This window comes from Salvia splendens, chromosome 17 (genome assembly GCF_004379255.2).
Source record: "Salvia splendens isolate huo1 chromosome 17, SspV2, whole genome shotgun sequence".
NCBI lineage: Eukaryota > Viridiplantae > Streptophyta > Magnoliopsida > Lamiales > Lamiaceae > Salvia > Salvia splendens.
Window position 1 is genome coordinate 19,388,351 of NC_056048.1, and position 17,127 is coordinate 19,405,477.

A 17,127-nucleotide genomic window follows, 5' to 3' on the forward strand; every position below is an offset into this window, starting at 1 on the left:
CCACCATTATATAAACTTCCAATTATATCTATGCACTACACTAAATATCTCTTCTCAATAGTACAAAAAATTTTCCAACATTTCCTCAAGTGAAATCCTGTCTTAAACACCAACAAAAGAAATGCTATCTTATAAATGGTGCATTTGCATATTATCAATCTTTGCTCTCTTCTCATCCATCACTGCTGCTGGAAAACATCGAACGCCTTCTCACGTCGTGGTTGATCCGTCGGGAAAACACGGTTTCAGAAGCATCCAAGCCGCCGTTAATTCCGTTCCTTCCAAGAACCGGAAGTGGACTACAATCGATATCAAAAAAGGCGTTTATAGGTCACGAAGATCACGGAGGATATCCTCCTAATTACCGAAGATATGGGGGATCATTCTCTGCTAAACATAGAAGATACCAAATCAATGTAATTAATTGTCTTCTTCCTTGTATAGTTTTCCCTAATCCTATATATGAGTGCTAATGTATAATGAACATATGAATGAATAAGAGGAACTCTTCTTTACCGATCCAATTTACCGTTTATCATGGTATCAGAGCAGTGTCGATCCGGTGGATCGGTCACTAGCTTGACACCTTCAGCAGAAAATTTCACAGATACAAAAATTATGAACACAATCCAAATACCCCAGATTCTCGATTTTGAAACACTCCTTGAATACATATCAAAGCTAATTGCTCAATACAAAGAACAACATACCACCGCTGCTGGGCAAGAACCAACCGCCGGGAAGGGACTTACCACGGCTGTCACGCGTCACCAACCGCCGTCTTATGCCGAAGTAGTATCCAATTCCGGCACCAAATCTGCATCACCAACTGACGCTTCCGACATCCGGGGAGCCGGCAATTTCGCCGGAAGGGAAGAAGCGGCAGCCGAACAAAGCAACAGAAGGGGACAGAGAGAGAGAATCATGGCTACTCCAACCGCAACCGAGTCCGTGCATTGCTTCGGCGGGAAGAAGACGGCAGTAGCGGCCACCCACTGCAAGCGCGGCCGCGGTCTGATCAAAATCAACGGCAAGCTGATCGAGCTAGTGGAGCCGGAGATCCTCCGATACAAGGCGTTCGAGCCGATCCTCCACCGCCTCGCCGGAGTGGACATGCGCATCTGCCGACTTCGGGAGGTAACGGGTTTGGTTTTAAACCAAACCCAATGATTTCTCCTAAATTATGCCAGCCCCCCCCCCCCCCAAAGGATTTCTCCTAAATTATGCCAGCCCCCCTAAAATTATGCCAAATTAAGAAATCGAGCCCATGCTTTGAAGGGAAGACCCTCAGACTACTTGAAATTAGATTTTGACCCCTTTTTATGGAAATTCTGATATTAGCCCTCATATAGGTGAGTTTTTGTCAAAAAACCCTTTTGCTCCCTTAGAAAAGATTTCTGATGCATTTCATGTAAATAAAAGGGCTAATATGACGAAGGGTTGGATTTTTTATTGTGGGGCCACATATACTATGACCCCAGATAGGAATGACTTTATTAATATGGGTAAGATTACCAAGACTTATATTAAGACAGCTAGTGGGGAATTGATCACTGTTGAAGGATCTGGCACTGCAGAAATATCTCCTACATTGCGTCTCAAGAACTGTTTATATGTTCCAACTTTGTCTCAACGATTGATGTCTATCAGTCATGTTACAAGAGAATTGAATTGTACTCTCCTGATGCACCCAAATTTCTGCATTTTACGGGATATTCGGACGAAGAGGATACTTGGGCGTGGCACTGAGAATTGTGGACTCTACTACGTGGACGAGATAGCTCAAACTGGTAGTGCGATGTTGGCTCACGGGTCCACGAAACAAGAGGTTTGCCTGTGGCACCGAAGACTAGGACATCCTTCCCCTGGGTACTTTAAACTACTTTTTCCAAACTTGCTTGTTCCTACTGATTTTTTTTGTGAAACTTGTGCTTTGGCTAAAAGCCACAGACAGTCGTTTAAACCCTCAAACACTCGTGTGCAATCTATTTTTTCTTTGGTACATTCTGTTGTGTGGGGTCCTACACCGTTTACTGGGGGGAATGTTTTCGATACTTCGTTATATTTGTTGATGATTGCACTAGGATGACTTGGATCTATTTCATGAAACATAAGTCTGAAGTTATGGATAAGTTTGTCTTGTTTTTTAAAATGGTTGAAACCCAATTTCATACTTCAATCAAAACTCTTCGATCCGATAATGGGAGGGAATTTATTAATGGTCCTATGACGAAATTTTTCCAAGAAAAGGGAATGGTCCATCAAACTTCTTGTGCTTATACACCTGAACAAAATGGGGTAGCCAAACGGAAAAATAGAACAATTCTGGAAATAGCTCGAGCCCTAATGATTGAATCCAAAGTCCCTCAATATTTTTGGCCAGAAGCCATAGCTACATCCGTCTACCTCATGAATCGCCTACCCACGAAAATCCTAAACAAAAAGACCCCACTTGATATCCTATCCTCTCTGTCTAAAATTCCCCAACACTTGAACCTTCAACCCAAGATCTTCGGCTGCACGGTCTATGTTCATATTGCCAAACGCGAGAGAACCAAATTATCCCCATGTGCTACCAAATGTGTCTTCATTGGGTACGAGGTAAACCAAAAGGGTTATCGATGCTTTGACCCCAGCACCAAAAAGATCACCACTACCATGAATTGTAATTTCTTAGAGACCGAACTTTTCTACCACACCCACCTTAGTAGTCAGGGGGAGAATGAGTTCGATAGTTCTGTGGACTATCTAAGTTGGGTTGTGCCACTTCCAAATTCTTCGATTGAGGACCTAACAGAACCAGTTGTCACTACCGCCGATCATGTCTCGTCAAGCGAGTCTTCTCAACCACGATCCCCCGATCCTTCTCCACCGATATCCGAGGTAATTACTGAACCGAACATCCATACGGTTGATACTGACCCGGCAAATGCAGAAACATCGGAAGAAGACAACACAGTTGATAGTGACACTAGGAGATATGTTCTTCCTCCCCGTAGCACAAGAGGAATTCCACCAAAAAGATATTCCCCGGAAAAGATTGGGAAGAAAAGCAGATACGGAGTGGCAAATTTTGTGCAAGGAAATCTAGCAAAAATGGCGGAATTGAGGAAAAATCTATTCAGCGAATTCGATATGAAAGATTTGGGGCCGTTGAAGTATTTTTTGGGGATAGAAGTACTGCGATCGAGGAAGGGAATCTTTATAAATTAGAAGAAATATGTGTTGGATTTACTTGCTGAAGTTGGGATGATAGATTGTAAACCCGCAGATACTCCAATGGTTTGAAACCACGGACTACAGATAAAGGAAAAGGAAAAGCAGACTGACAGAGGAAGATACCAACGATTGGTCTGTAAGTTGATCTATCTGTCACATACAAGACCAGATATTGCTTATGATGTGGGTGTTGTTAGCCAATTCATGCACGCACCCCAAGAGGATCACTAGGAGGCAGTTTTGCGGATTATTCGGTACTTGAAGGGGATAGCCGAACACGGGATCCTTTTTGAGAAGCATGGGCACCTCCAGATACATGGGTTCACTGATGCTGATTGGGCCGGAAACCCAAACGATAGGAAGTCTACAGCAGGGTACTTTACTTTTGTAGGAGGTAACCTTGTGACGTGGAGGAGTAAGAAACAGAAGGTGGTGGCACTATCTAGCGCAGAAGCAGAATTTAGGGGTATTGAGAGTGGACTGATCGAGCTACTGTGGCTATGGAAACTTATGAAGGAGTTGGAACTTTTTTCATCCCAAACGTGCAAACTGTTCTGTGATAATAAGGCGGCGATAAGTATTTCGGAAAATCCAGTCCAACATGACCGTACAAAACATGTGGAAGTTGATAGGCACTTAATAAAATACAACATTGAAGCTAAGATCGTCGAGATGCCTTATGTCAAATACGAAGATCAGCTGGCGGACATATTGACAAAGGGAGTGAACTCGAAGTCCTTTCGAGAAGTATTATGCAAGTTAAGTATCGGGAATCCCATTACTTAACTTGAGGGAGAGTGTTGGAGAAGATCACGAAGATCACGGAGGATATCCTCCTAATTACCGAAGATATAGGGGATCATTCTCTACTAAACATAGAAGATACCAAATCAATGTAATTAATTGTCTTCTTCCTTGTATAGTTTTCTCTAATCCTATATATGAGTGCTAATGTATAATGAACATATGAATGAATAAGAGGAACCCTTCTTTACCGATCCAATTTACCGTTTATCAGGTAACACAATCAATCTTCATGCGTTTGTTTGTTCAGTAAAATTTGATTTATTCTGACAATTGGTTGTTTATGTCCCAGGGAGCAAGTTGTGATTCCGTACGACAAACCATTCATCTTCCTCAAAGGAGCAGGAAGAAAGAAAACCTTCATTGTGTGGAATGGCCATGGCCCCATCAATGAAACTGTTGGAATAAGGAAATCAATTAATTGGAGAACAAGAAGACAAGGGATGAAGTTATGGCAAGAATAAAGTAGGAAAGCAATTAAAGATTGTGGAAAATCAAATACAAAGGATATTAGTATAATTAGAATATATTTTCCATGTACAGTTAGAATTAGAGCCTATAAAAGGTTGCGTAACCATTGAGATAAAAAAATTCAAGTCATTCACAATGTAATCTTTAAAGTTCTCCTCGTCTTTTACTTTCTGCAATAATCTTTTATTTTCCGCATTGTATTTTCTTACATGGTATCAGAGCAGGTTCGATCATAGGGATCGATCACTGTCTCTATATAATAAAAATAAAAAATAAAATAAATCCAGAGAACCCTAGGTGGCGTAATTTGTCTTTCCTCCTTGTTATAAGCCCCTTGGCCTAGCGGTAAAGGGTGCTGGATACCGCGTCCATCCTGGAGGTCTCGAGTTCGAACCCTAGGTGGCGTAATTTGTCTTTCCTCCTTGTTATAGGAGTTGATTTGTAATTTCCTCCTTCATATATATGATATAAATATATGAAGTTAATTTAAAAAAAAAAAAAAAAAAAAAAAAAACCCTAAACAAGCCTTCATCATCATCCCTTTCCGAAAACCATCCAAAACCCTTTCAAACATAACCATTAATCAGCCATTAAACGACAATGCCACATAACCCTTTCATGCCATCTAGAGAAGGGCCAACCGAAGCCGCTTCAGCAGGCAACAGCAAACGCAAGAGGTCGACGATGGAGAAACGTGCAGAAGTAGAACGAAAGAGGAGAAGCTACTGCCGAAGAGGTGGCAGCCGAAGAGGTGGCAGCCGTAAGAGGCTGCGAACTCATGCTATAATGGATGAAGCGTTTGGCCGAGGGGGAGATATCAGCCACTGCTAAACGATTCAATCTCTGAAATCAAGGAGATAATTGTCGAGGACGGAGGCGGAGCAGCCAACGTCTGCGCAGGGAGGGGAAGAGAGCTAATGTTGCCGCCACACAGCCGCTGTGAAGAGTTGGTGGGAATGGGATGTCGTCGAGAGGACGTTGCGAACCCATTGCCAAAAGATGATGTTGAAGGAACAACCACGAAAAATCCAACGCTAATCCTCGAGAAAGAGTGAGGAATCATCCAGCCGAGGGGGAGAGAACTGCCATAGCCGGATGATTCCAACCAAGAAGAAGACTGCAGGTCGTCGATAGAAGAAAAGCATGGGAACAATAATTTGCTCAATTCTGGGGTGTTGAGGTTAAGCCCGGAAAGCCTGTTATTCATTCTTGTGAGAAGGCCATAGGAAGGCTGCGGATTCCCAGGCAACTTTGGGGATCAGTGATGCTACCAAGAAAAGTATAGTGCAATGTAATGTGGGTAAGAAGAGTCCAGTTTCCCAACCAGACAGAGTCATGCCATTTAGATTTGGAGTTTGAGGAGGCAGATGATGTTGTGTTTTCTGTTATTGGACCTCGGAGTGTATACCTCATTGGTTATTACATTCATCAAAATCAGCAGTTCGGTCATCAAAGTGATTCAGAATCATATGGGGTGGATATTCAAAATAGCCAGACAGAGGAATCCAGTTATCAAACAAATGACGGCGACAAGAGAAGGCCAGTAACGATGAAAGTAATGAGGGTTATAATGTTCACAAAGGAGATGAAATGGATGGAGTTGAAGCCTCTAAAAATCTGGATATTAAAGATCATCAATTGGCTCCAGAACTGGCCTCTAACAAATGTAGGAAATTAAAGAGAAGAAGGAAACAACTTCAGTCTGAAGTGGCATGTAAATAAGAGGTTGATGTGAAATCAGAAAATGGTGAGAAGATGAAAGGCCAGTGGCCAACCCCTAGCAACCACGCTCGGAGAAGAAGGCTGACTCTAGCCGAAGAATGGACCTAGAATGGTCTGAATTGGCTCCTCGACATGAGTCAAAACTGTCTGAATTAGCTCCTCGACAAGAGTCAAAACTGTCTGAATGAGCTCCTCGACACAAGTAAAAACTGTCAGTCAGAATGAGCTCCTCGACACGAGTAAAAACCGTCAGTCAGAAAAAACTATCTAAGATGGCTCCTGGATACGAGCTAAAACTATCTAAGATGACTCCTTGACACGAGTTAAAACTGTCAACCAGAAATTGAAGCTCCTTGACACGAGTTAAAACCGTCAACAAAAATTGAAGAACTCCATGAAATGAGTCTAAACTTTCAATGATGAATAAAGAGCTCATTGATAAGAGCATAAACTTTCAATGAAGAAAAATAAAGAAGCTCCTTGATAAGAGCCTAAACTTTCAATGAAGAAAAATGAAGAAGCTCCTTGAAACGAGTCTAAACTTTCAATGAAGAAAAAATAACTCCATGGTATAAGTATAAACTATCATTGATGAATTGAAGAAGCTCAATGATACGAGCATAAACTGTCAATGTAAATTGAAGAACTCTTAAATGCGAGTATAAACTATTTATCAAACTAAAGATCATGCAAGTTAAGTGTCTAAAAACTCGATACTTAACTTGAGGGGGAGTGTTGGAATAAGGAAATCAATTAATTGGAGAACAAGAAGGCAAGGGATGAAGTTATGGCAAGAATAAAGAAGGAAAGCAATTAAAGATTATGGAAAATCAAATACAAAGGATATTAGTATAATTAGAATATATTTTCCATGTATAGTTAGAATTAGAGCCTATAAAAGGTTGTGTAACCATTGAGATAAAAAAATTCAAGTCATTCACAATGTAATCTTTAAAGTTCTCCCCGTCTTTTACTTTCCGCAATAATCTTTTATTTTCCACATTGTATTTTCTAACAGAAACGGCTCCGTTCATTTCTCAAGCTGACAACATACTTGCCCGGGGCATTACATTCGCTATACGTAATACTCCACCTATAGTAGAGACATTTCTTTTAATCGTGAAATTTTAAAAATTGTGTTGAGTGAGAATAAAGTAAGATGGAAGAAAAAAATGTTTTTTTGCCAAAAAAAGGAATACTGACTCAACTACATTGTCTGGTGTAGAACTCATACAACTATCCTCCAAAAAGAACTCGAAATCCAGTAGAGCCCGCGGTCGCAGCACTGGTCCAAGGCGATAAATCAGCCTTCTACCGGTGTAGATTCTTTGGGGTGCAAGACACCTTGTGGGACGCTTACGGCCGCCATTTGTACAGAAGCTGCACCATCCAAGGCGCGGTAGACTTCATCTTTGGCAGCGCTCAATCCATTTACGAGGTCCTTATAAATAATCTTCATCTTCGTCTTCTTCTTCTTTGATGGATTATAACTTATAACTTGGTCTTTATTTTTTCATTAAGAGCTGCACCATTTCAGCGGTTGCTGCAGCTCTGAACGGAAAAACCGCCTACATCACATCTCAGGGAAAAAACCATCCTCAAGATACAAGCGGCTTCGTCTTCAAAAACTGCAACATAGTTGGAAATGGGAAATTCTTTCTAGGAAGGCCGTGGAGGGATTACGCTAGGGTTCTATTTTACAACACAGCCATGGCAGACATCATAGAGCCTCTAGGTTGAGATGCTTAGTCCCGCACCACCGGCTATGAGTACGTAACACATCTTCTCCTTCACATTCATACATATACTATTAATCTAATTTGAAAAGATTACGTATGAGCGAAAAATGCGGATCGACGTTGATGATGGTTGAGTACGACTGTAGAGGCCCGGGTGCGAATACATCCGGGAGAGTCAAGTGGGCGCCAAAGCTTCAAGCGAGGGAGGCGAAACGATTGACCAACATTTCGTTTATTGATGATCAAGGTTGGGTGAAGAAGGCTTTCAAAATTATGGGTCATCGTTGAGTGTTTTTTTCTTTTATATAAGAAGATGTAATAGTCTTCATCTACTCCCGTGAAGACTCGAGCATTTAACATATTGAACAAAGAAGAAGTGTCTAACTGACTGAGCCGTGCTCGAGTTGAGTTGAGTTGTTGCACTTCATAAATCATAACCGTACCAAGAAAGCATTCACATCTTGTTTCTCAATTAAGGATGGGATTTCTTTTGTTTTTATTTTCATATTTTATTCAAGTTAGAAAGTTTTTAAATCATTCAATAAATGAAATAAGATTAAATATTATTTCATCCGTCCCAATTTAATTGAGTTATTTTCCAATTTAATTGAGTTATTTCCTTTTAAGGTAAAAATAAAACAACTAATCATTCATACTTAATTTTCTGTCCAATTTTATTCTCTCTTATCTCTTATACTATATATTTTCTTCTATATTATTTTATCTTCATTTATTTTATTTAATACTATTATTTATTAATTCCGTGCCCAGTAAGACACTCCAATTAAGTTGGGATGAAGGGCGTACGTACAATTAAACTTGCGAAATCAAATTTAATTTCATTTACAAATTCACAATAGAACAATGTATATGACGAGACTTGATCTGCTGCGCGTCCTAAGGGCATTAGCAATGGGACGCCCTATAGGACGCCCTATAGGGCGCCCTATGCACCGCCACATCATCATTTTATCCTCCTACCCTTCCACCTGCACTGGGGCGCCCAATAAGCCACCCTAAAGGCCGCCTAAGCATTTTCTTTATTTGAATATTTAAATAACTACAAAAATTGGAAAAAACATTCATTTCATTTAAAAATTAATACATTACAATACGAATTAAAAAAATACGCATTCTCAACGACGGTGGTTATGGTCTCAAACTTCTTCAATCATGTCGTTCATGAGCTGAGCATGGTCTTGTTGGTTGCGCATTGAGGCCTGTCTAGATAGAATCTCATTGAAGCCCGTTGGTAATCCTCGAGCGTGGGGCGCGATCGACGTGCTGGAGCTAGATCCACCTTCATCATCGGCCCAATCGGTGACACTTCCACCTTCGTGTTCGACTATCATGTTGTGCAAGATTATGCACGCATACATGACATCGGCGATGGCTTCCTTGAACCAGAGACGCGCCGGCCCTTTCACTATTGCCCACCGTGATTGGAGCACACCAAATGCCCGCTCAACATCCTTCCGAGCCGCCTCCTGCTTTTCCGGAAATAAAACTCTCTTCTCACCCATTGGGCAGTTGATCGTCTTCAGAAAAACAGGCTACATTGGGTATATGCCATCGCCCAAGTAGTACACCATTTGATATTGGTGCTTGTTGGCAATGAACTCTATGGCCGGGCCGTTGCCATTGCAGTGCTCGGTGAAGAGTGTGGATGAGTTGAGGACGTCGATGTCGTTGTTCGACCCCCGCTACACCGAAGTAAGCATGCCAGATCCAGAGCCGATGGTCAGCGACGGCTTCGAGGATCATCGTCGGGTGGCTGCCCTTGTATCCACTAGTAAATTGGCCTCTCCACGCTGTCGGACAATTCTTCCACTCCCAGTGCATGCAGTCGATGCTCCCTAACATCCCAAGAAAGCCGTGCACCGTCTCGTGCATCTTCATCAGGCCCTGACAATCCACAGCAGTCGGCTTTCGCAAATATGTGTCGTTGTAAGCCTCCACAACTCCCCTACAAAATCTCTTCAGGCACTCGCGGCCAGTTGTCTCCCCGACGTGAAAGTACTCGTCGAACATGTCCGCCGTGGTGCCGTAGGCCAACTGCCGGAGTGCAACCGTGCACTTCTGCAACGGCGTAAGTCTGGGTCTACCGATGCCATCTTCCCGATACTAGAAGTATTCATCACGTGACTCCAATGTCTGGACAATGCTGAGAAAAAGATAACGATGCATTCTAAACCGGCTGTGAAAAATAGTCGGCCCCCACCGTGATTGCTCGGCAAAATAGTCTGCAAATAGACGTTCGTGAGATACGGCGTGGTCGCGGCAAACAAACGTCCGACGTCGAATAGGTCTGGGGATCTGCTCCGCCGCCGCCGCCTCCTCCTCGCGCTGCATTTCGGCTAAGCAATCCGCCATTGAGTCATTAACGGCATCGAATAAGGCTCGAGTCAAGGTCCGACTAACGCCCTCTGAGGTACTCCAGTCGTCGTCATGGTTCATTTTTGTTTGTGAGAGATGATCAAAATATTCGTATGGAAAGTGAGATATGAGAGAAATGTTCGTATGAAAAATAGAATGAGAAATGAGGTTTAAATAGACAAAAATTCGAAGAAAAAAAATGAAAATGCGTTCCATCGTCTGCGTCGCCCACTGTGGGCGGACGATGCCCTATCGTCCGCGTATCGTCCGCGGACGATCTATAAGGCGCGGACGATGCATCGGACATCGTCAGCACACCCACAGTGACAGACGATGGAGCGCCCGAGGCATCGGGCGGCCTATCGTACGTGGCAAGTTAATCATAAGCTACGTGTTAAATTATGTCTTCTTAATATTCTCTCTCTAAAATGTGATACTTCCACAAATTGTGGTAGTGGTGGGACCATCAATTCTCTTACCGATTGTTCGTCTTCAACCTTCAGAATGAGGTTTTTTTCACCATGGATCAAACCTTCCCACAATTTAATGAATGCCCAAGTCATTCAATTCAATTAGAATTAGTCAGCATATTTTGACGAAATTTTGCAGTTAATTTTCACAAAGTTTATACTAATTCTTCCTAAAATTTAACGAAAAAATTGGCGCAGATTTAATTTTTTTTCAAAATGATCTTTGCAGACAAACATTCATATACAAATTGAACTCGTTTTGAAATGGTTCAAGAAATTAACCTTCGACATTTAATATCAAATTTGCGATTATTCAAGAAATTCACAGAAAAGGGAGAATTTGCAGATAAGAGTGGGAAGGTAGAAATAGCGAAGATGCCAACCAGATTTTTGTAGAAAGATTTTAGTATATCTAGAGAAAAGTGTTGGACTCTCAGTTGCCTTAAAATCAGAATAATATGGAAACAAAGGTTAAGGGTATATTAAAAAAAATATTCAATGAGAGAAAATTTATGATTCACATGCCACGTATGCAGAACGAGTCTCTGTACATAATATGACTGTCTAAACTAAGAGCGTATCCAATAGAAATACAAATACGACAGCCATATCCTAGCCACATACTACTCTTGCCATATCAGCAACACTAAAACTCTTCATGCAATAGTCTACCCATAGCCTAGCCACAATAAACAAAATTATAAAAACAAATAATTAACAATCACACAAAATATACGGAAATAAATTTACGACACAGATACGAGAAAACTCAATAATAATATTGAAATTTTAAAAAGTACATTAATTAAAAAAAATTACATTACGTGCAGTCCTTTGCGCCCACAACTCTTCAATTAAAACAAGTGGTGTGAATGAAAACGACGTGCAAATTGTTGTATATTTTATTGTAATTGGATTAACTTGAATGATCAATATGATCATAATGAGACATCAAATAAGTTGAAAGTGCGGAGTGTACACTTATTTGAATTCGTTATGATTAGACGGGGGTTCGGGGGCAGCGCCCCCGAGTAACGGGGTCCAAGGGGCAGTGCCCCTGGTTGAGGTAATTTCCGAAAGTTGCTATATAGAAAATTCATCCGGAAACGTAATTTCCGAAAGTTGAAGGACTAATTTGCAATAATTTGAAAACGAAGAGACGCGACTCTTCGTCTTCATCCTCTTCTTATGATCGATTTCTGGTTCAAAGTTGAGATCGAAATATAGACATACAGATCGCGTATATATAGTGTTTCGAAAAATTAAAAAAAAAAATTGAGCTGGTCGATCGCTCGCTGATCAGGAGCCTGCAATGGCGGCCAGCCGATCGGCGAGCGCATTGGCCAGCGCCCGAATATCGGCGTGCGCTCGCCGATTTTCTCTCCGATTTGCCGCTCGTCTCGTCGCCTACAATGGTTCGGCAAGGGGACCGGCCAACACCGGGAATCGGCTAACCGGTCCGCTAGCCGCCATTGTGGAGGCTCTAATAAGATCCAAACATTAAAATCATTTGACCGTGCGCATGTTGTTGTTCACTTCCCAACTGTGTGTGTTTGGATACATAGTCAAAGCTACCATAATTGTATTTCCATTTGAGAAATTAAATTAGAAACGAAACCAGCAACGTCAACACTATCTAAACCTCCATTGTAAGAGCATCCACTATAGGGGCGGTGCGCCGGCCGCCCCGAAACCTCCGCCACCGCGGTTAACTATAGCGGGAGAAGCGTCCGCCCCGGTGCGGATGCTTTTTTTGGGGCGGAAGGGCGATCGGTGACTAGGCGGCGAGGACGCGCCGACCTATAGCGCGGCGGTGAGCGGCGCACCTGTAGGGGGCGGACAAATTTTTTTCGTTGTTTTTAAAAATTTATTTAATTTACCTATAAATAAACCCCATTTCCCTCATTATTTTCACACCATTCCAACTCTTTATTCATACTTTCGCTCACTATAATTTGTGGATTCCATTGGTACTAAAAATGGACGATTTTTGGAATGACGCGTGGAATTCTCTGATTCAAGAGGTGCAGAGGGAAGCCGGCGAGGAGGATGCGGCGGAGGCCGCGCTCCCTCGTGCGATTACTCATCGTCGGGCCATCCAACTAGACCATAGCGGAGCGCACCAGCGGCTAATGGCAGACTACTTTGTGGATAACCCCCGTTACCCACCCGAGATTTTCCGTCGGCGTTTCAGAATGTCGCAACGGCTCTTCACTCATATAGCAACGAATTTGGTGGAGCGGTATAGGTGCTTCACCCTCCGGAGTGATTGCACTGGCCAGATCGGGCTGTCTACTTTTCATAAATGCACCGCTGCAATTAGGCAGCTTGCCTATGCCGGACCGGCTGATATGTTCGACGAATACCTACAGATGGGTGAGTTGACTAGCCTAACGGTGCTCAGGCGGTTTTGTAAGGGGATCCGGGAAATCTTTGGTCCGGAGTTCCTACGAAAGCCAACCTTTGATGAGTGCCAGACACTGCTAGATATGCACGGTTCGGTGCACGGTTTTCCAAGGATGTTAGGAAGCATCGATTGCATGCATTGGGAGTGGAAAAACTGCCCGGTGGCGTGGAAAGGCCAGTTCACTGCTGGTTTCAAAAGCAAAGGTCCATCGATGATTCTGGAAGTCGTTGCTGACGACCGTTTGTGGATCGGGCATGCGTATTTCGGTGTTGCGGGTTCGAACAACGATATCAACGTTCTGCAGTCATCGTCTCTCTTCAAAGATGAGTGCCGGGGGAAGGGTCCATAAATCAGCTTTGTAGCCAATGGAACGCAGTACCGCAGGGGATACTATTTGGTAGATAGGATATACCCTCGTTGGCCCGTATTCGTCAAGACAGTTTGCCAACCGGTTGGACCGAAGAAACAATATTTTGCTCGAAAACAAGAGGCTGCTAGGAAGGATGTTGAGCAAGCTTTTGGTGTGCTCCAAGCGCGATGGGCCATTATACGGTGCCCGGCACGAGTTTGGCACGAAGATGATGTCGCGAATATTATGTTAGCATGTATCATATTGCACAATATGATAATAGAAGATGAAGGATTTGCTGCAGAGCGCTGGGCACCGGAAGATGGTGCAAGTTCAAGTCGCGGTGTTGCCTCTGTGCCGATACAGATGGTTGTACCATGTAGTAATGAATATTTGCTCCAACGTTTCACTGATATGCGCAGGAGCACAGCACATGCCATACTCCAAGCCGATTTGATTGAAGAGGTATGGGCACGTAGGGGAGGAGGCGCAGCGTGAAGAACATGTGTGATTTTCTATAGATTAAATTTTCATTGTACAACTTTTCCATTACTTTAATACGACGAAAATTTAGTGTTCAATTTTAATTTATTTAATTATAGCCGTTTTTTCTAATTATGTGTAATCCGATAATTTTAATTATAATTGAATTAAAATATAAAAATAAAAAATTAAAGTGAAAAGTGGTTAAAAAAGTGTCCACTATTGTTGTGGACACTTTTTTTGTGTGGGCGCGGACAAATACGAAGTGATTGTGGAAAAAAAAGTGGCAGTGCTATTGGAAGTGTCCACCTTATAGTGGATGTTGTGAAGCCAAATTCAGAAATTTATTCATTGCTACTTCACTTCCCATCTCTCCAAATGATTCAAACAAAAAATAATCAACCAACTGAAATTTATGGCATTTCTCTTTTTACCAATAATTTAACTCCCTTCTTATCCTCATATCTCTTAATTTATTATTCCTTTTACTTTATTCTACTATATATTTACTTTCTATTTCATAGTTTATTCTCTCTCATTTTATTATTTACTGTACAATTTAATTTACTAAACACCGTTATCTAAATTCACGGTGACAAAAAAAACATCTTTAGTCTGGAACAAATGAAGTATATGTTTTTATTGGCTTCTCCTTTAAAGAAGATGAAGGGATAAGATAAAATAGAAAAATGAAACTAATTTTTCATTGATTAAACGGACACCATATATATGGCATATGCAAATGTGAGAAGGACAGCGCGTCTATGGGATCATTGTGAAGTGGCCTTTCCGAATGGATCAACGTCGACTAGTGATGGATTTTAGAGGGACTATGTTGTGGTGCAGATAGATATGCCCAAAGTTTAGGAACCAGCGGCTACTGTTCGGAACCACTTGTTCGGGTTCCAGAAAATCTCAAACTAGAACCAAACCTTGAACATATTTCACGGTTACAATTCCGTTTCAAACGGTTCCGATTTCAGCTCTAAACAGCCAGTATTTCGGCAATTTTTCACAGTTCCGGTTCGGTTTCACGGTTTTCCGACAGTTTTTTGCAGTTCTGGTTTAGAATCGCCCGAAACCGGCAGTTCTGTCACTGTTTCGGTTCTGAATTCTTCGAACCTGAACCAACCCGTGGTTCAAAATGTCACAATTTTGGTTCCATTTTAATTTCATAGTTACGGCTCAGAACCATAACCAGCTGTTCCAATTTCACGATTAACCGCTGGTTAATTAAACCTTGGGCATCTCTCTAGGTGCAGCATTGGTTGATTAAAAGAACGCCACAAATAGTATGTTTACAAACAACTGGGGGAAATCTCTTTTTTCTGTGTGGATTAGTTCGATTTAGAGCATCTCCAATAACCGGCGTCACCACCGCGACGCCGATTTTTCGCCGACGCCGGTTTGACGCCGAACCATTGGAACCGGCGTCGGCGAAATCGGCGTCAAAATCGGCGTCGCCATGCCGATTCCCGCGCTGACGCCGGTTCCGACCCCGATCCTCACGGGCGCCATTGTGCGTCCCGGATCGGCGCCAAACCGGCGTCGGATTTAATTTTTTTTTTTTTTCGAAAACACTATATATACGCGCGTTGAACCTCATTTTCATTCGCACCACTTGTTTTAACGAGTATTCTCTCTACCTTACTTTCTGTTCAAGATCAATTTAAGAAATGAGTAATGCCGGTGGTAGTGGTGGGGATGCGGATGCGTACGAGCGTATGATGAACGAAGAGCTAGATGCCTATACGAGCCGTGAGGTTGATCGATGGATGCAGAGTTATATGCAGCCGGCGGCACCTCGCCCATGACCAGTTGTCCACCGTCGACAAGTGGTGCATCGTGATCATGAAGCTGCACATCAGCGCCTGTTCACAGATTACTTCGCAGAGGAGCCGCGTTTTGACGCCAACCATTTCAGGCGTCGTTTTAGGATGAGGCGGGACTTATTTATGCGTATTGTTAACGCATTGGAGCAGCGATATTTGTATTTCCGCTTCAGGTACGATGCGGCTGGCAGACCCGGCCACACCCCTATTCAAAAGTGCATTGCGGCAATCAGGCAGTTGGCCTACGGCACTGCGGCAGACATGTGGGACGAATACCTCCACATCGGTGAGACGACTGCCATCGAATGTATGAAGTATTTCTGCCAGGGCGTGATCGAAGTATTCGGTGATCAGTATCTCCGAAAGCCTACCCCCGAAGATTGCCGGAATCTGCTGCGGATGCACGGGGATCAGCACGGGTTCCCGGGAATGCTAGGCAGCATAGATTGTATGCATTGGGAATGGAAGAACTGTCCCGCTGCCTGGAAGGGGTTTTACACGACCGGCTACAAGGGAAAAAATCCCACGATGATCCTCGAGGCCGTGGCTGATTACCGGTTGTGGATTTGGCATGCGTATTTTGGGATAGCCGGTTCGAACAACGACCTAAACGTCCTCAACTCGTCGCCCCTTTTCAACGAGCAGTGCCAGGGTGTCGGTCCGGCCATCAGTTTTGTCGCCAACGGCCATCTTTGTGAAGACGATCCGGTGCGCATCAGATGCGAAGAAGGCCTACTTTGCGACGCGGCAGGAGTCGGCGCGAAAGGACGTGGAGCGCGCATTTGGTGTGCTTCAAGCTCGATGGGCTGCAGTTAAGGGACCAACGCGTTTGTGGCATGTCGACTGCATTGCTGATATAATGTACGCCTGTATTATCATGCACAACATGATCGTCGAAGATGAAGGTGTACAACTGACTGATTGGGCCACCGACGATAATGAAGCAGGTCCAAGCCACGGCGTCACCACCGCCAACGTACGAGGTGGGGTACCGCACGATGAAGAAGCTCTCCTCCAAGCACATGCCGACATGCGTCAGACGGAGGCTCATATTCGACTGCAAAAGGATTTAGTTGAAGAGTTGTGGGCGCGGAGGATTGCAAGGCGTTAGTTTTTATGCAAATTTATGTAATTTTTTAAATGTAATTTTTTTAATTATTGTACTTTTTTTAAAAAAATTAATGTACTTTTTAAATTTTAATATTATTATTCGAATTTTCCGTATTTGTCTCGTAAATTAAATTCCGTATGTTGA

General features: G+C 42.8%; 1 pseudogene; it reads left to right on the top strand.

The window, feature by feature from the left end:
* Positions 1-121: 121 nt before the first annotated feature.
* Positions 122-8,243, top strand: LOC121774427 (annotated as a pseudogene).
* The last annotated feature ends 8,884 nt before the right edge of the window (positions 8,244-17,127 follow it).